Here is a 19,317-nt window from a genome sequence, read left to right as displayed (position 1 = left end):
AATTTCTTTCTATTTATAGTAGAGATGGGGTCTCGCTCTTGCTCAGGCTGGTTTCGAACTCCTGACCTCGAGCAATCCGCCCACCTCGGCCTCCCAGAGTGCTAGGATTACAGGTGTGAGCCAGCACGCCCGGCCAAGAGGCATTTTAAAAAAAAAAAAAATGACTCCGAAAAGAAAAGTAAAAGGAGGCCTGTCGAGCACGTCTGGGTGTGACTGTGCATCCCCCAACATCCGGTGCCACCACCAAAGATTCCTACGTGTAGCCCATAGAACGCCAAAATCAACGGGACGAGTTCTGGTCACAACTCCCTCAAAATGACATCCCGGCCTTCTTCTGCAACTCCCTCCCCTCTCAGACTCTCAAGGTTTCCTCCAGCGTGTCGGTTCCCACAGACCAGACCCTTGGTCTGAGACCCGACAGTCCAGGTGCCACGCCTGCTGCCGCGTGGCGGCGGTGCTGCGGCTTGGGGCAAGAGGAGGCCCCACGGAGCGGGCTGGGGCGCCAGGCACCGCGGCGGGCGCTGAGGGTGGGGGTGACACCCCCCCCCCCCCCGACTGCCGCCGCGCTCTCCGAATGGGGACAGAACAAGAGGCAAAAAAAAAAAAAGCCTACGGCACCCGGTATTCCCAGGCGGTCTCCCATCCAAGTACTAACCAGGCCCGACCCTGCTTAGCTTCCGAGATCAGACGAGATCGGGCGCGTTCAGGGTGGTGTGGCCGTAGACAGCGGAGGGCGCCCCAGCCCCGCTCAAGAAGCCGAGCGTCTCTGCGCTTCCCCGCGCCTCCTCCCGCCCCAGGCCCCGCGCCGGCGCTGACCCACTCGGGGCCGGGCCGGGCTTGTTGAGTTCGCTGGCCGGGTCCCGAGGTCTCCACGGGACTGGGGTGCGGGGCGTGGTGGGCTCGGCGGGGTGGGGGGCTGTCTTCACACACACACAACACACACACACACACACACACACTCACACACACACACACCAGATGCGCCTCCAGCCTCCACGGCTGGACCCGCCAAGGTGGAGACCTCCAGCCGCCCCCCTCTCCTGGCCTCGCCTCCCTCACCTACCCGCCCCCAACCCCAGTGCACCGCTGCTGACTGCGCATGCGCGGGCGGTCGCCTTTGGCCCCAGGGGCCGCCCTCCAGCACAACCCCTTTCAGCTGCGCCCCCGCCCTGCCTGTGGGCTGCCGCCTATCCGCCCCGGACCAGGGCTGGGGCACAGCGCGTAGGGGAGGGGAGCGAGTGTAGGGGCGTCTCTCGGGATGTGTGCCATGGGTGGGGTGTTTTGGGGGGCGCTGGAGAAATCAGTCCCCTCCATCTCCTACCTCTGGAAACCCCCCAAGCCGTTGCAGAACTGCCGGCACCGCTACCGTGGGGGCCGGGACCCTACTCTGTGTCCTCCTGTGGCCCAGTCCAAGGGGCCTGGGCCTGGCCGGGGCCGGATTGGACCCCAACCACCCTGGGGTGTGGACTTGCTAAAACTGGGCGATTAGAGATTTGGTTCCAGCTTCATTGAGGGTCATTTCACTAAGGAAGGCACCGTAAAGACGTTCCTAAGACGTTTGTGAGGGTGGCAACTGAAAGAGAATTTTAAAGCTGACAGAAGAGGCGAGGAAAGGCATAGGAGATTTCCACACCCAGCAAGGAAGCCTTTCCCGAAACGGAAGAAAGAAACGAGCAAACAGAGACACCGGTAGCCCGCCCGGATCAGAGTCTGCTCCTTAGGGCAAGTTCCCTGACCAGATTCACCCGTGGGTCGCGAGCTAGCGGCATTCAGAAGAGCCAGGCCCGCAGCCTACGCAGAAGACACCTGCGCTCCGGTGTCTGTGGCGGCACAATTCACAATTGCAAAGATGTGGAAGCGACCCGAGTGCCCATCGATCCACGAGTGGATTAATAAAATGTGGCGCGTGGACACCACGGAGTGCTATTCGGCTGTGAGAAACGGCGGTGAGAGGGCACCTCCCGTGTTCTCCTGGCCGGAGCTGGAACCCGTTCCAGTAAGCCAAGTATCCCAAGAATGGACACAGGAGCACCACGTGCGCGTGCTCACCGGCAAATTGGTAGGAACCCATGGACACCTGAGTGGACGTAGAGGAATCACCTTCATCGGGTGGGGGTCGGGCGGGTGGGGGGAGGGGATGGGCATCCACACCCATTAGGAATGGGGTGGGTGCGCACCGACTGGGGGATGGGCGCACTTGAAGCTCTGACCAGAGGGGGGAGGCGGGGAGAGGGCAATGTACCTGACCTTAACATTGGGACCCCCACCATACGCTGCTAAAGCATGAGAGATAAATGAAGAAGACAACAGGGGGGAGGGGGGCACGGGCAATACATGGAACCCTAACACTTGTACTCCCATAATCTGCTTGAAAAGAGAGAGAAAAGAAAATGCAATAATCGAGGTAAGAGGCATGTTTTTTTTTTTTTTTTTTTTTTGGAGACAGAGTCTCCCTTTGTTGCCCTGGCTAGAGTGAGTGCCATGGCGTCAGCCTAGCTCACAGCAACCTCAATCTCCTGGGCTCAAGCAATCCTGCTGCCTCAGCCTCCCAAGTAGCTGGGACTACAGGCATGCGCCACCATGCCCGGCTAATTTTTTTCTATATCTATTAGTTGGCCAATTAATTTCTTTCTATTTATAGTAGAGATGGGGTCTCGCTCTTGCTCAGGCTGGTTTCGAACTCCTGACCTCGAGCAATCCGCCCACCTCGGCCTCCCAGAGTGCTAGGATTACAGGTGTGAGCCAGCACGCCCGGCCAAGAGGCATTTTAAAAAAAAAAAAAATGACTCCGAAAAGAAAAGTAAAAGGAGGCCTGTCGAGCACGTCTGGGTGTGACTGTGCATCCCCCAACATCCGGTGCCACCACCAAAGATTCCTACGTGTAGCCCATAGAACGCCAAAATCAACGGGACGAGTTCTGGTCACAACTCCCTCAAAATGACATCCCGGCCTTCTTCTGCAACTCCCTCCCCTCTCAGACTCTCAAGGTTTCCTCCAGCGTGTCGGTTCCCACAGACCAGACCCTTGGTCTGAGACCCGACAGTCCAGGTGCCACGCCTGCTGCCGCGTGGCGGCGGTGCTGCGGCTTGGGGCAAGAGGAGGCCCCACGGAGCGGGCTGGGGCGCCAGGCACCGCGGCGGGCGCTGAGGGTGGGGGTGACACCCCCCCCCGACTGCCGCCGCGCTCTCAGAATGGGGACAGAACAAGAGGCAAAAAAAAAAAAAGCCTACGGCACCCGGTATTCCCAGGCGGTCTCCCATCCAAGTACTAACCAGGCCCGACCCTGCTTAGCTTCCGAGATCAGACGAGATCGGGCGCGTTCAGGGTGGTGTGGCCGTAGACAGCGGAGGGCGCCCCAGCCCCGCTCAAGAAGCCGAGCGTCTCTGCGCTTCCCCGCGCCTCCTCCCGCCCCAGGCCCCGCGCCGGCGCTGACCCACTCGGGGCCGGGCCGGGCTTGTTGAGTTCGCTGGCCGGGTCCCGAGGTCTCCACGGGACTGGGGTGCGGGGCGTGGTGGGCTCGGCGGGGTGGGGGGCTGTCTTCACACACACACAACACACACACACACACACACACACTCACACACACACACACCAGATGCGCCTCCAGCCTCCACGGCTGGACCCGCCAAGGTGGAGACCTCCAGCCGCCCCCCTCTCCTGGCCTCGCCTCCCTCACCTACCCGCCCCCAACCCCAGTGCGCCGCTGCTGACTGCGCATGCGCGGGCGGTCGCCTTTGGCCCCAGGGGCCGCCCTCCAGCACAACCCCTTTCAGCTGCGCCCCCGCCCTGCGTGTGGGCTGCCGCCTATCCGCCCCGGACCAGGGCTGGGGCACAGCGCATAGGGGAGGGGAGCGAGTGTAGGGGCGTCTCTCGGGATGTGTGCCATGGGTGGGGTGTTTTGGGGGGCGCTGGAGAAATCAGTCCCCTCCATCTCCTACCTCTGGAAACCCCCCAAGCCGTTGCAGAACTGCCGGCACCGCTACCGTGGGGGCCGGGACCCTACTCTGTGTCCTCCTGTGGCCCAGTCCAAGGGGCCTGGGCCTGGCCGGGGCCGGATTGGACCCCAACCACCCTGGGGTGTGGACTTGCTAAAACTGGGCGATTAGAGATTTGGTTCCAGCTTCATTGAGGGTCATTTCACTAAGGAAGGCACCGTAAAGACGTTCCTAAGACGTTTGTGAGGGTGGCAACTGAAAGAGAATTTTAAAGCTGACAGAAGAGGCGAGGAAAGGCATAGGAGATTTCCACACCCAGCAAGGAAGCCTTTCCCGAAACGGAAGAAAGAAACGAGCAAACAGAGACACCGGTAGCCCGCCCGGATCAGAGTCTGCTCCTTAGGGCAAGTTCCCTGACCAGATTCACCCGTGGGTCGCGAGCTAGCGGCATTCAGAAGAGCCAGGCCCGCAGCCTACGCAGAAGACACCTGCGCTCGGGTGTCTGTGGCGGCACAATTCACAATTGCAAAGATGTGGAAGCGACCCGAGTGCCCATCGATCCACGAGTGGATTAATAAAATGTGGCGCGTGGACACCACGGAGTGCTATTCGGCTGTGAGAAACGGCGGTGAGAGGGCACCTCCCGTGTTCTCCTGGCCGGAGCTGGAACCCGTTCCAGTAAGCCAAGTATCCCAAGAATGGACACAGGAGCACCACGTGCGCGTGCTCACCGGCAAATTGGTAGGAACCCATGGACACCTGAGTGGACGTAGAGGAATCACCTTCATCGGGTGGGGGTCGGGCGGGTGGGGGGAGGGGATGGGCATCCACACCCATTAGGAATGGGGTGGGTGCGCACCGACTGGGGGATGGGCGCACTTGAAGCTCTGACCAGAGGGGGGAGGCGGGGAGAGGGCAATGTACCTGACCTTAACATTGGGACCCCCACCATACGCTGCTAAAGCATGAGAGATAAATGAAGAAGACAACAGGGGGGAGGGGGGCACGGGCAATACATGGAACCCTAACACTTGTACTCCCATAATCTGCTTGAAAAGAGAGAGAAAAGAAAATGCAATAATCGAGGTAAGAGGCATGTTTTTTTTTTTTTTTTTTTTTTGGAGACAGAGTCTCCCTTTGTTGCCCTGGCTAGAGTGAGTGCCATGGCGTCAGCCTAGATCACAGCAACCTCAATCTCCTGGGCTCAAGCAATCCTGCTGCCTCAGCCTCCCAAGTAGCTGGGACTACAGGCATGCGCCACCATGCCCGGCTAATTTTTTTCTATATCTATTAGTTGGCCAATTAATTTCTTTCTATTTATAGTAGAGATGGGGTCTCGCTCTTGCTCAGGCTGGTTTCGAACTCCTGACCTCGAGCAATCCGCCCACCTCGGCCTCCCAGAGTGCTAGGATTACAGGTGTGAGCCAGCACGCCCGGCCAAGAGGCATTTTAAAAAAAAAAAAAATGACTCCGAAAAGAAAAGTAAAAGGAGGCCTGTCGAGCACGTCTGGGTGTGACTGTGCATCCCCCAACATCCGGTGCCACCACCAAAGATTCCTACGTGTAGCCCATAGAACGCCAAAATCAACGGGACGAGTTCTGGTCACAACTCCCTCAAAATGACATCCCGGCCTTCTTCTGCAACTCCCTCCCCTCTCAGACTCTCAAGGTTTCCTCCAGCGTGTCGGTTCCCACAGACCAGACCCTTGGTCTGAGACCCGACAGTCCAGGTGCCACGCCTGCTGCCGCGTGGCGGCGGTGCTGCGGCTTGGGGCAAGAGGAGGCCCCACGGAGCGGGCTGGGGCGCCAGGCACCGCGGCGGGCGCTGAGGGTGGGGGTGACACCCCCCCCCCCGACTGCCGCCGCGCTCTCCGAATGGGGACAGAACAAGAGGCAAAAAAAAAAAAAGCCTACGGCACCCGGTATTCCCAGGCGGTCTCCCATCCAAGTACTAACCAGGCCCGACCCTGCTTAGCTTCCGAGATCAGACGAGATCGGGCGCGTTCAGGGTGGTGTGGCCGTAGACAGCGGAGGGCGCCCCAGCCCCGCTCAAGAAGCCGAGCGTCTCTGCGCTTCCCCGCGCCTCCTCCCGCCCCAGGCCCCGCGCCGGCGCTGACCCACTCGGGGCCGGGCCGGGCTTGTTGAGTTCGCTGGCCGGGTCCCGAGGTCTCCACGGGACTGGGGTGCGGGGCGTGGTGGGCTCGGCGGGGTGGGGGGCTGTCTTCACACACACACAACACACACACACACACACACACTCACACACACACACACCAGATGCGCCTCCAGCCTCCACGGCTGGACCCGCCAAGGTGGAGACCTCCAGCCGCCCCCTCTCCTGGCCTCGCCTCCCTCACCTACCCGCCCCCAACCCCAGTGCGCCGCTGCTGACTGCGCATGCGCGGGCGGTCGCCTTTGGCCCCAGGGGCCGCCCTCCAGCACAACCCCTTTCAGCTGCGCCCCCGCCCTGCGTGTGGGCTGCCGCCTATCGCCCCCGGACCAGGGCTGGGGCACAGCGCATAGGGGAGGGGAGCGAGTGTAGGGGCGTCTCTCGGGATGTGTGCCATGGGTGGGGTGTTTTGGGGGGCGCTGGAGAAATCAGTCCCCTCCATCTCCTACCTCTGGAAACCCCCCAAGCCGTTGCAGAACTGCCGGCACCGCTACCGTGGGGGCCGGGACCCTACTCTGTGTCCTCCTGTGGCCCAGTCCAAGGGGCCTGGGCCTGGCCGGGGCCGGATTGGACCCCAACCACCCTGGGGTGTGGACTTGCTAAAACTGGGCGATTAGAGATTTGGTTCCAGCTTCATTGAGGGTCATTTCACTAAGGAAGGCACCGTAAAGACGTTCCTAAGACGTTGTGAGGGTGGCAACTGAAAGAGAATTTTAAAGCTGACAGAAGAGGCGAGGAAAGGCATAGGAGATTTTCCACACCCAGCAAGGAAGCCTTTTCCCGAAACGGAAGAAAGAAACGAGCAAACAGAGACACCGGTAGCCCGCCCGGATCAGAGTCTGCTCCTTAGGGCAAGTTCCCTGACCAGATTCACCCGTGGGTCGCGAGCTAGCGGCATTCAGAAGAGCCAGGCCCGCAGCCTACGCAGAAGACACCTGCGCTCGGGTGTCTGTGGCGGCACAATTCACAATTGCAAAGATGTGGAAGCGACCCGAGTGCCCATCGATCCACGAGTGGATTAATAAAATGTGGCGCGTGGACACCACGGAGTGCTATTCGGCTGTGAGAAACGGCGGTGAGAGGGCACCTCCCGTGTTCTCCTGGCCGGAGCTGGAACCCGTTCCAGTAAGCCAAGTATCCCAAGAATGGACACAGGAGCACCACGTGCGCGTGCTCACCGGCAAATTGGTAGGAACCCATGGACACCTGAGTGGACGTAGAGGAATCACCTTCATCGGGTGGGGGGTCGGGCGGGTGGGGGGAGGGGATGGGCATCCACACCCATTAGGAATGGGGTGGGTGCGCACCGACTGGGGGATGGGCGCACTTGAAGCTCTGACCAGAGGGGGGAGGCGGGGAGAGGGCAATGTACCTGACCTTAACATTGGGACCCCCACCATACGCTGCTAAAGCATGAGAGATAAATGAAGAAGACAACAGGGGGGAGGGGGGCACGGGCAATACATGGAACCCTAACACTTGTACTCCCATAATCTGCTTGAAAAGAGAGAGAAAAGAAAATGCAATAATCGAGGTAAGAGGCATGTTTTTTTTTTTTTTTTTTTTTTTGGAGACAGAGTCTCCCTTTGTTGCCCTGGCTAGAGTGAGTGCCATGGCGTCAGCCTAGATCACAGCAACCTCAATCTCCTGGGCTCAAGCAATCCTGCTGCCTCAGCCTCCCAAGTAGCTGGGACTACAGGCATGCGCCACCATGCCCGGCTAATTTTTTTCTATATCTATTAGTTGGCCAATTAATTTCTTTCTATTTATAGTAGAGATGGGGTCTCGCTCTTGCTCAGGCTGGTTTCGAACTCCTGACCTCGAGCAATCCGCCCACCTCGGCCTCCCAGAGTGCTAGGATTACAGGTGTGAGCCAGCACGCCCGGCCAAGAGGCATTTTAAAAAAAAAAAAAATGACTCCGAAAAGAAAAGTAAAAGGAGGCCTGTCGAGCACGTCTGGGTGTGACTGTGCATCCCCCAACATCCGGTGCCACCACCAAAGATTCCTACGTGTAGCCCATAGAACGCCAAAATCAACGGGACGAGTTCTGGTCACAACTCCCTCAAAATGACATCCCGGCCTTCTTCTGCAACTCCCTCCCCTCTCAGACTCTCAAGGTTTCCTCCAGCGTGTCGGTTCCCACAGACCAGACCCTTGGTCTGAGACCCGACAGTCCAGGTGCCACGCCTGCTGCCGCGTGGCGGCGGTGCTGCGGCTTGGGGCAAGAGGAGGCCCCACGGAGCGGGCTGGGGCGCCAGGCACCGCGGCGGGCGCTGAGGGTGGGGGTGACACCCCCCCCCCCGACTGCCGCCGCGCTCTCCGAATGGGGACAGAACAAGAGGCAAAAAAAAAAAAAGCCTACGGCACCCGGTATTCCCAGGCGGTCTCCCATCCAAGTACTAACCAGGCCCGACCCTGCTTAGCTTCCGAGATCAGACGAGATCGGGCGCGTTCAGGGTGGTGTGGCCGTAGACAGCGGAGGGCGCCCCAGCCCCGCTCAAGAAGCCGAGCGTCTCTGCGCTTCCCCGCGCCTCCTCCCGCCCCAGGCCCCGCGCCGGCGCTGACCCACTCGGGGCCGGGCCGGGCTTGTTGAGTTCGCTGGCCGGGTCCCGAGGTCTCCACGGGACTGGGGTGCGGGGCGTGGTGGGCTCGGCGGGGTGGGGGGCTGTCTTCACACACACACACACACACACACACACACACACACACACACACACACACACACCAGATGCGCCTCCAGCCTCCACGGCTGGACCCGCCAAGGTGGAGACCTCCAGCCGCCCCCCTCTCCTGGCCTCGCCTCCCTCACCTACCCGCCCCCAACCCCAGTGCGCCGCTGCTGACTGCGCATGCGCGGGCGGTCGCCTTTGGCCCCAGGGGCCGCCCTCCAGCACAACCCCTTTCAGCTGCGCCCCCGCCCTGCGTGTGGGCTGCCGCCTATCCGCCCCGGACCAGGGCTGGGGCACAGCGCATAGGGGAGGGGAGCGAGTGTAGGGGCGTCTCTCGGGATGTGTGCCATGGGTGGGGTGTTTTGGGGGGCGCTGGAGAAATCAGTCCCCTCCATCTCCTACCTCTGGAAACCCCCCAAGCCGTTGCAGAACTGCCGGCACCGCTACCGTGGGGGCCGGGACCCTACTCTGTGTCCTCCTGTGGCCCAGTCCAAGGGGCCTGGGCCTGGCCGGGGCCGGATTGGACCCCCAACCACCCTGGGGTGTGGACTTGCTAAAACTGGGCGATTAGAGATTTGGTTCCAGCTTCATTGAGGGTCATTTCACTAAGGAAGGCACCGTAAAGACGTTCCTAAGACGTTTGTGAGGGTGGCAACTGAAAGAGAATTTTAAAGCTGACAGAAGAGGCGAGGAAAGGCATAGGAGATTTCCACACCCAGCAAGGAAGCCTTTCCCGAAACGGAAGAAAGAAACGAGCAAACAGAGACACCGGTAGCCCGCCCGGATCAGAGTCTGCTCCTTAGGGCAAGTTCCCTGACCAGATTCACCCGTGGGTCGCGAGCTAGCGGCATTCAGAAGAGCCAGGCCCGCAGCCTACGCAGAAGACACCTGCGCTCGGGTGTCTGTGGCGGCACAATTCACAATTGCAAAGATGTGGAAGCGACCCGAGTGCCCATCGATCCACGAGTGGATTAATAAAATGTGGCGCGTGGACACCACGGAGTGCTATTCGGCTGTGAAAAACGGCGGTGAGAGGGCACCTCCCGTGTTCTCCTGGCCGGAGCTGGAACCCGTTCCAGTAAGCCAAGTATCCCAAGAATGGACACAGGGAGCACCACGTGCGCGTGGCTCACCGGCAAATGGTAGGAACCCATGGACACCTGAGTGGACGTAGAGGAATCACCTTCATCGGGTGGGGGTCGGGCGGGTGGGGGGAGGGGATGTGCATCCACACCCATTAGGAATGGGTGTGGGTGCGCACCGACTGGGGGATGGGCGCACTTGCAAGCTCTGACCAGAGGGGGGGAGGCGGGGAAGGGCAATGGTACCTGACCTTAACATTGGGACCCCCACCATACGCTGCTAAAGCATGAGAGATAAATGAAGAAGACAACAGGGGGGAGGGGGGCACGGGCAATACATGGAACCCTAACACTTTCTCCCATAATCTGCTTGAAAAGAAGAGAGAAAAGAAAATGCAATAATCGAGGTAAGAGGCATGTTTTTTTTTTTTTTTTTTTTTTGGAGACAGAGTCTCCCTTTGTTCCCTGGCTAGAGTGAGTGCCATGGCGTCAGCCTAGATCACAGCAACCTCAATCTCCTGGGCTCAAGTCAATCCTGCTGCCTCAGCCTCCCAAGTAGCTGGGACTACAGGCATGCGCCACCATGCCCGGCTAATTTTTTTCTATATCTATTAGTTGGCCAATTAATTTCTTTCTATTTATAGTAGAGATGGGGTCTCGCTCTTGCTCAGGCTGGTTTCGAACTCCTGACCTCGAGCAATCCGCCACCCTCGGCCTCCCAGAGTGCTAGGATTACTGGTGTGAGCCAGCAACGCCCGGCCAAGAGGCATTTTAAAAAAAAAAAAAATGACTCCGAAAAAGAAAAGTAAAAGGAGGCCTGTCGAGCACGTCTGGGAGTGACTGTGCATCCCCCAACATCCGGTGCCACCACCAAAGATTCCTACGTGTAGCCCATAGAACGCCAAAATCAACGGGACGAGTTCTGGTCACAACTCCCTCAAAATGACATCCCGACCTTCTCTGCAACTCCCTCCCCTCTCAGACTCTCAAGGTTTCCTCCAGCGTGTCGGTTCCCACAGACCAGACCCTGGGTCTGAGACCCGACAGTCCAGGTGCCACGCCTGCTGCCGCGTGGCGGCGGTGCTGCGGCTTGGGGCAAGAGGGAGGCCCCACGGAGCGGGCTGGGGCGCCAGGCACCGCGGCGGGCGCTGAGGGTGGGGGTGACACCCCCCCCCCCGACTGCCGCCGCGCTCTCCGAATGGGGACAGAACAAGAGGCAAAAAAAAAAAAAGCCTACGGCACCCGGTATTCCCAGGCGGTCTCCCATCCAAGTACTAACCAGGCCCGACCCTGCTTAGCTTCCGAGATCAGACGAGATCGGGCGCGTTCAGGGTGGTGTGGCCGTAGACAGCGGAGGGCGCCCCAGCCCCGCTCAAGAAGCCGAGCGTCTCTGCGCTTCCCCGCGCCTCCTCCCGCCCCAGGCCCCGCGCCGGCGCTGACCCACTCGGGGCCGGGCCGGGCTTGTTGAGTTCGCTGGCCGGGGTCCCGAGGTCTCCACGGGACTGGGGTGCGGGGCGTGGTGGGCTCGGCGGGGTGGGGGGCTGTCTTCACACACACACAACACACACACACACACACACACACTCACACACACACACACCAGATGCGCCTCCAGCCTCCACGGCTGGACCCGCCAAGGTGGAGACCTCCAGCCGCCCCCCTCTCCTGGCCTCGCCTCCCCTCACCTACCCTCCCCCAACCCCAGTGCGCCGCTGCTGACTGCGCATGCGCGGGCGGTCGCCTTTGGCCCCAGGGGCCGCCCTCCAGCACAACCCCTTTCAGCTGCGCCCCCGCCCTGCGTGTGGGCTGCCGCCTATCCGCCCCGGACCAGGGCTGGGGCACAGAGCATAGGGGAGGGGAGCGAGTGTAGGGGCGTCTCTCGGGATGTGTGCCATGGGTGGGGTGTTTTGGGGGGCGCTGGAGAAATCAGTCCCCTCCATCTCCTACCTCTGGAAACCCCCCAAGCCGTTGCAGAACTGCCGGCACCGCTACCGTGGGGGCCGGGACCCTACTCTGTGTCCTCCTGTGGCCCAGTCCAAGGGGCCTGGGCCTGGCCGGGGCCGGATTGGACCCCAACCACCCTGGGGTGTGGACTTGCTAAAACTGGGCGATTAGAGATTTGGTTCCAGCTTCATTGAGGGTCATTTCACTAAGGAAGGCACCGTAAAGACGTTCCTAAGACGTTTGTGAGGGTGGCAACTGAAAGAGAATTTTAAAGCTGACAGAAGAGGCGAGGAAAGGACATAGGAGATTTCCACACCCAGCAAGGAAGCCTTTCCCGAAACGGAAGAAAGAAACGAGCAAACAGAGACACCGGTAGCCCGCCCGGATCAGAGTCTGCTCCTTAGGGCAAGTTCCCTGACCAGATTCACCCGTGGGTCGCGAGCTAGCGGCATTCAGAAGAGCCAGGCCCGCAGCCTACGCAGAAGACACCTGCGCTCGGGTGTCTGTGGCGGCACAATTCACAATTGCAAAGATGTGGAAGCGACCCGAGTGCCCATCGATCCACGAGTGGATTAATAAAATGTGGCGCGTGGACACCACGGAGTGCTATTCGGCTGTGAGAAACGGCGGTGAGAGGGCACCTCCCGTGTTCTCCTGGCCGGAGCTGGAACCCGTTCCAGTAAGCCAAGTATCCCAAGAATGGACACAGGAGCACCACGTGCGCGTGCTCACCGGCAAATTGGTAGGAACCCATGGACACCTGAGTGGACGTAGAGGAATCACCTTCATCGGGTGGGGGTCGGGCGGGTGGGGGGAGGGGATGGGCATCCACCCATTAGGAATGGGGTGGGTGCGCACCGACGGGGATGGGCGCACTTGAAGCTCTGACCAGAGGGGGGAGGCGGGGAGAGGGCAATGTACCTGACCTTAACATTGGGACCCCCACCATACGCTGCTAAAGCATGAGAGATAAATGAAGAAGACAACAGGGGGAGGGGGGCACGGGCAATACATGGAACCCTAACACTTGTACTCCCATAATCTGCTTGAAAAGAGAGAGAAAAGAAATGCAATAATCGAGGTAAGAGGCATGTTTTTTTTTTTTTTTTTTTTTTGGAGACAGAGTCTCCCTTTGTTGCCCTGGCTAGAGTGAGTGCCATGGCGTCAGCCTAGATCACAGCAACCTCAATCTCCTGGGCTCAAGCAATCCTGCTGCCTCAGCCTCCCAAGTAGCTGGGACTACAGGCATGCGCCACCATGCCCGGCTAATTTTTTTCTATATCTATTAGTTGGCCAATTAATTTCTTTCTATTTATAGTAGAGATGGGGTCTCGCTCTTGCTCAGGCTGGTTCGAACTCCTGACCTCGAGCAATCCGCCCACCTCGGCCTCCCAGAGTGCTAGGATTACAGGTGTGAGCCAGCACGCCCGGCCAAGAGGCATTTTAAAAAAAAAAAAAATGACTCCGAAAAGAAAAGTAAAAGGAGGCCTGTCGAGCACGTCTGGGTGTGACTGTGCATCCCCCAACATCCGGTGCCACCCACCAAAGATTCCTACGTGTAGCCCATAGAACGCCAAAATCAACGGGACGAGTTCTGGTCACAACTCCCTCAAAATGACATCCCGGCCTTCTTCTGCAACTCCCTCCCCTCTCAGACTCTCAAGGTTTCCTCCAGCGTGTCGGTTCCCACAGACCAGACCCTTGGTCTGAGACCCGACAGTCCAGGTGCCACGCCTGCTGCCGCGTGGCGGCGGTGCTGCGGCTTGGGCAAGAGGAGGCCCCACGGAGCGGGCTGGGGGCCAGGCACCGCGGCGGGCGCTGAGGGTGGGGGTGGACACCCCCCCCCCGACTGCCGCCGCGCTCTCCGAATGGGGACAGAACAAGAGGCAAAAAAAAAAAAAGCCTACGGCACCCGGTATTCCCAGGCGGTCTCCCATCCAAGTACTAACCAGGCCCGACCCTGCTTAGCTTCCGAGATCAGACGAGATCGGGCGCGTTCAGGGTGGTGTGGCCGTAGACAGCGGAGGGCGCCCCAGCCCCGCTCAAGAAGCCGAGCGTCTCTGCGCTTCCCCGCGCCTCCTCCCGCCCCAGGCCCCGCGCCGGCGCTGACCCACTCGGGCCGGGCCGGGCTGTTGAGTTCGCTGGCCGGGTCCCGAGGTCTCCACGGGACTGGGGTGCGGGCGTGGTGGGCTCGGCGGGGTGGGGGGGCTGTCTTCACACACACACACACACACACACACACACACACACTCACACACACACACACAGATGCGCCTCCAGCCTCCACGGCTGGACCCGCCAAGGTGGAGACCTCCAGCCGCCCCCCTCTCCTGGCCTCGCCTCCCTCACCTACCCGCCCCCAACCCCAGTGCGCCGCTGCTGACTGCGCATGCGCGGGCGGCGGTCGCCTTTGGCCCCAGGGGCCGCCCTCCAGCACAACCCTTCAGCTGCGCCCCCGCCCTGCGTGTGGGCTGCCGCCTATCCGCCCGGACCAGGGCTGGGGCACAGCGCATAGGGGAGGGGGAGCGAGTGTAGGGGCGTCTCTCGGGATGTGTGCCATGGGTGGGGTGTTTTGGGGGGCGCTGGAGAAATCAGTCCCCTCCATCTCCTACCTCTGGAAACCCCCCAAGCCGTTGCAGAACTGCCGGCACCGCTACCGTGGGGGCCGGGACCCTACTCTGTGTCCTCCTGTGGCCCAGTCCAAGGGGCCTGGGCCTGGCCGGGGCCGGATTGGACCCCAACCACCCTGGGGTGTGGACTTGCTAAAACTGGGCGATTAGAGATTTGGTTCCAGCTTCATTGAGGGTCATTTCACTAAGGAAGGCACCGTTAAAGACGTTCCTAAGACGTTTGTGAGGGTGGCAACTGAAAGAGAATTTTAAAGCTGACAGAAGAGGCGAGGAAAGGCATAGGAGATTTCCACACCCAGCAAGGAAGCCTTTCCCGAAACGGAAGAAAGAAACGAGCAAACAGAGACACCGGTAGCCCGCCCGGATCAGAGTCTGCTCCTTAGGGCAAGTTCCCTGACCAGATTCACCCGTGGGTCGCGAGCTAGCGGCATTCAGAAGAGCAGGCCCGCAGCCTACGCAGAAGACACCTGCGGCTCGGGTGTCTGTGGCGGCACAATTCACAATTGCAAAGATGTGGAAGCGACCCGAGTGCCCATCGATCCACGAGTGGATTAATAAAATGTGGCGCGTGGACACCACGGAGTGCTATTCGGCTGTGAGAAACGGCGGTGAGAGGGCACCTCCCGTGTTCTCCTGGCCGGAGCTGGAACCCGTTCCAGTAAGCCAAGTATCCCAAGAATGGACACAGGAGCACCACGTGCGCGTGCTCACCGGCAAATTGGTAGGAACCCATGGACACCTGAGTGGACGTAGAGGAATCACCTTCATCGGGTGGGGGTCGGGCGGGTGGGGGGAGGGGATGGGCATCCACACCCATTAGGAATGGGGTGGGTGCGCACCGACTGGGGGATGGGCGCACTTGAAGCTCTGACCAGAGGGGGGAGGCGGGGAGAGGGCAATGTACCTGACCTTAACATTGGGACCCCCACCATACGCTGCTAAAGCATGAGAGATAAATGAAGAAGACAACAGGGGGGAGGGGGGCACGGGCAATACATGGAACCCTAACACTTGTACTCCCATAATCTGCTTGAAAAGAGAGAGAAAAGAAAATGCAATAATCGAGGTAAGAGGCATGTTTTTTTTTTTTTTTTTTTTTTGGAGACAGAGTCTCCCTTTGTTGCCCTGGCTAGAGTGAGTGCCATGGCGTCAGCCTAGATCACAGCAACCTCAATCTCCTGGGCTCAAGCAATCCTGCTGCCTCAGCCTCCCAAGTAGCTGGGACTACAGGCATGCGCCACCATGCCCGGCTAATTTTTTTCTATATCTATTAGTTGGCCAATTAATTTCTTTCTATTTATAGTAGAGATGGGGTCTCGCTCTTGCTCAGGCTGGTTTCGAACTCCTGACCTCGAGCAATCCGCCCACCTCGGCCTCCCAGAGTGCTAGGATTACAGGTGTGAGCCAGCACGCCCGGCCAAGAGGCATTTTAAAAAAAAAAAAAATGACTCCGAAAAGAAAAGTAAAAGGAGGCCTGTCGAGCACGTCTGGGTGTGACTGTGCATCCCCCAACATCCGGTGCCACCACCAAAGATTCCTACGTGTAGCCCATAGAACGCCAAAATCAACGGGACGAGTTCTGGTCACAACTCCCTCAAAATGACATCCCGGCCTTCTTCTGCAACTCCCTCCCCTCTCAGACTCTCAAGGTTTCCTCCAGCGTGTCGGTTCCCACAGACCAGACCCTTGGTCTGAGACCCGACAGTCCAGGTGCCACGCCTGCTGCCGCGTGGCGGCGGTGCTGCGGCTTGGGGCAAGAGGAGGCCCCACGGAGCGGGCTGGGGCGCCAGGCACCGCGGCGGGCGCTGAGGGTGGGGGTGACACCCCCCCCCCCGACTGCCGCCGCGCTCTCCGAATGGGGACAGAACAAGAGGCAAAAAAAAAAAAAGCCTACGGCACCCGGTATTCCCAGGCGGTCTCCCATCCAAGTACTAACCAGGCCCGACCCTGCTTAGCTTCCGAGATCAGACGAGATCGGGCGCGTTCAGGGTGGTGTGGCCGTAGACAGCGGAGGGCGCCCCAGCCCCGCTCAAGAAGCCGAGCGTCTCTGCGCTTCCCCGCGCCTCCTCCCGCCCCAGGCCCCGCGCCGGCGCTGACCCACTCGGGGCCGGGCCGGGCTTGTTGAGTTCGCTGGCCGGGTCCCGAGGTCTCCACGGGACTGGGGTGCGGGGCGTGGTGGGCTCGGCGGGGTGGGGGGCTGTCTTCACACACACACAACACACACACACACACACACACACTCACACACACACACACCAGATGCGCCTCCAGCCTCCACGGCTGGACCCGCCAAGGTGGAGACCTCCAGCCGCCCCCCTCTCCTGGCCTCGCCTCCCTCACCTACCCGCCCCCAACCCCAGTGCGCCGCTGCTGACTGCGCATGCGCGGGCGGTCGCCTTTGGCCCCAGGGGCCGCCCTCCAGCACAACCCCTTTCAGCTGCGCCCCCGCCCTGCGTGTGGGCTGCCGCCTATCCGCCCCGGACCAGGGCTGGGGCACAGCGCATAGGGGAGGGGAGCGAGTGTAGGGGCGTCTCTCGGGATGTGTGCCATGGGTGGGGTGTTTTGGGGGGCGCTGGAGAAATCAGTCCCCTCCATCTCCTACCTCTGGAAACCCCCCAAGCCGTTGCAGAACTGCCGGCACCGCTACCGTGGGGGCCGGGACCCTACTCTGTGTCCTCCTGTGGCCCAGTCCAAGGGGCCTGGGCCTGGCCGGGGCCGGATTGGACCCCAACCACCCTGGGGTGTGGACTTGCTAAAACTGGGCGATTAGAGATTTGGTTCCAGCTTCATTGAGGGTCATTTCACTAAGGAAGGCACCGTAAAGACGTTCCTAAGACGTTTGTGAGGGTGGCAACTGAAAGAGAATTTTAAAGCTGACAGAAGAGGCGAGGAAAGGCATAGGAGATTTCCACACCCAGCAAGGAAGCCTTTCCCGAAACGGAAGAAAGAAACGAGCAAACAGAGACACCGGTAGCCCGCCCGGATCAGAGTCTGCTCCTTAGGGCAAGTTCCCTGACCAGATTCACCCGTGGGTCGCGAGCTAGCGGCATTCAGAAGAGCCAGGCCCGCAGCCTACGCAGAAGACACCTGCGCTCGGGTGTCTGTGGCGGCACAATTCACAATTGCAAAGATGTGGAAGCGACCCGAGTGCCCATCGATCCACGAGTGGATTAATAAAATGTGGCGCGTGGACACCACGGAGTGCTATTCGGCTGTGAGAAACGGCGGTGAGAGGGCACCTCCCGTGTTCTCCTGGCCGGAGCTGGAACCCGTTCCAGTAAGCCAAGTATCCCAAGAATGGACACAGGAGCACCACGTGCGCGTGCTCACCGGCAAATTGGTAGGAACCCATGGACACCTGAGTGGACGTAGAGGAATCACCTTCATCGGGTGGGGGTCGGGCGGGTGGGGGGAGGGGATGGGCATCCACACCCATTAGGAATGGGGTGGGTGCGCACCGACTGGGGGATGGGCGCACTTGAAGCTCTGACCAGAGGGGGGAGGCGGGGAGAGGGCAATGTACCTGACCTTAACATTGGGACCCCCACCATACGCTGCTAAAGCATGAGAGATAAATGAAGAAGACAACAGGGGGGAGGGGGGCACGGGCAATACATGGAACCCTAACACTTGTACTCCCATAATCGGCTTGAAAAGAGAGAGAAAAGAAAATGCAATAATCGAGGTAAGAGGCATGTTTTTTTTTTTTTTTTTTTTTTGGAGACAGAGTCTCCCTTTGTTGCCCTGGCTAGAGTGAGTGCCATGGCGTCAGCCTAGATCACAGCAACCTCAATCTCCTGGGCTCAAGCAATCCTGCTGCCTCAGCCTCCCAAGTAGCTGGGACTACAGGCATGCGCCACCATGCCCGGCTAATTTTTTTCTATATCTATTAGTTGGCCAATTAATTTCTTTCTATTTATAGTAGAGATGGGGTCTCGCTCTTGCTCAGGCTGGTTTCGAACTCCTGACCTCGAGCAATCCGCCCACCTCGGCCTCCCAGAGTGCTAGGATTACAGGTGTGAGCCAGCACGCCCGGCCAAGAGGCATTTTAAAAAAAAAAAAAATGACTCCGAAAAGAAAAGTAAAAGGAGGCCTGTCGAGCACGTCTGGGTGTGACTGTGCATCCCCCAACATCCGGTGCCACCACCAAAGATTCCTACGTGTAGCCCATAGAACGCCAAAATCAACGGGACGAGTTCTGGTCACAACTCCCTCAAAATGACATCCCGGCCTTCTTCTGCAACTCCCTCCCCTCTCAGACTCTCAAGGTTTCCTCCAGCGTGTCGGTTCCCACAGACCAGACCCTTGGTCTGAGACCCGACAGTCCAGGTGCCACGCCTGCTGCCGCGTGGCGGCGGTGCTGCGGCTTGGGGCAAGAGGAGGCCCCACGGAGCGGGCTGGGGCGCCAGGCACCGCGGCGGGCGCTGAGGGTGGGGGTGACACCCCCCCCCCGACTGCCGCCGCGCTCTCCGAATGGGGACAGAACAAGAGGCAAAAAAAAAAAAAGCCTACGGCACCCGGTATTCCCAGGCGGTCTCCCATCCAAGTACTAACCAGGCCCGACCCTGCTTAGCTTCCGAGATCAGACGAGATCGGGCGCGTTCAGGGTGGTGTGGCCGTAGACAGCGGAGGGCGCCCCAGCCCCGCTCAAGAAGCCGAGCGTCTCTGCGCTTCCCCGCGCCTCCTCCCGCCCCAGGCCCCGCGCCGGCGCTGACCCACTCGGGGCCGGGCCGGGCTTGTTGAGTTCGCTGGCCGGGTCCCGAGGTCTCCACGGGACTGGGGTGCGGGGCGTGGTGGGCTCGGCGGGGTGGGGGGCTGTCTTCACACACACACAACACACACACACACACACACACACTCACACACACACACACCAGATGCGCCTC

At 60.1% G+C, this 19,317-nt stretch overlaps 8 non-coding genes across 8 annotated transcripts; all 8 read right to left on the bottom strand.

Annotated features, from left to right (window-relative positions):
- Window positions 1-606: 606 nt before the first annotated feature.
- LOC142868214 (5S ribosomal RNA) lies at window positions 607-725 on the bottom strand. The gene has a single exon (XR_012917299.1). It is a non-coding gene; the product is annotated as a 5S ribosomal RNA (ribosomal RNA).
- Window positions 726-3,223: 2,498 nt separating this feature from the next.
- LOC142868213 (5S ribosomal RNA) lies at window positions 3,224-3,342 on the bottom strand. Its single transcript, XR_012917298.1, has one exon. It is a non-coding gene; the product is annotated as a 5S ribosomal RNA (ribosomal RNA).
- Window positions 3,343-5,842: 2,500 nt separating this feature from the next.
- Window positions 5,843-5,961, bottom strand: LOC142868212 (5S ribosomal RNA). The gene has a single exon (XR_012917297.1). It is a non-coding gene; the product is annotated as a 5S ribosomal RNA (ribosomal RNA).
- Window positions 5,962-8,461: 2,500 nt separating this feature from the next.
- LOC142868211 (5S ribosomal RNA) lies at window positions 8,462-8,580 on the bottom strand. The gene has a single exon (XR_012917296.1). It is a non-coding gene; the product is annotated as a 5S ribosomal RNA (ribosomal RNA).
- Window positions 8,581-11,087: 2,507 nt separating this feature from the next.
- On the bottom strand, window positions 11,088-11,206 carry LOC142868209 (5S ribosomal RNA). The gene has a single exon (XR_012917294.1). It is a non-coding gene; the product is annotated as a 5S ribosomal RNA (ribosomal RNA).
- Window positions 11,207-13,701: 2,495 nt separating this feature from the next.
- On the bottom strand, window positions 13,702-13,820 carry LOC142868208 (5S ribosomal RNA). Its single transcript, XR_012917293.1, has one exon. It is a non-coding gene; the product is annotated as a 5S ribosomal RNA (ribosomal RNA).
- A 2,498-nt stretch (window positions 13,821-16,318) lies between these two features.
- LOC142868207 (5S ribosomal RNA) lies at window positions 16,319-16,437 on the bottom strand. The gene has a single exon (XR_012917292.1). It is a non-coding gene; the product is annotated as a 5S ribosomal RNA (ribosomal RNA).
- A 2,499-nt stretch (window positions 16,438-18,936) lies between these two features.
- LOC142868206 (5S ribosomal RNA) lies at window positions 18,937-19,055 on the bottom strand. The gene has a single exon (XR_012917291.1). It is a non-coding gene; the product is annotated as a 5S ribosomal RNA (ribosomal RNA).
- Window positions 19,056-19,317: the final 262 nt, after the last annotated feature.

The sequence above is a fragment of the Microcebus murinus genome, unplaced genomic scaffold (assembly GCF_040939455.1).
Source record: "Microcebus murinus isolate Inina unplaced genomic scaffold, M.murinus_Inina_mat1.0 scaf028_hap2_Mmur4.0, whole genome shotgun sequence".
Classification (NCBI taxonomy): domain Eukaryota; kingdom Metazoa; phylum Chordata; class Mammalia; order Primates; family Cheirogaleidae; genus Microcebus; species Microcebus murinus.
Note: the sequence above shows the minus strand (reverse complement) of the source record. Positions and strands in the feature narration are given on the sequence as shown.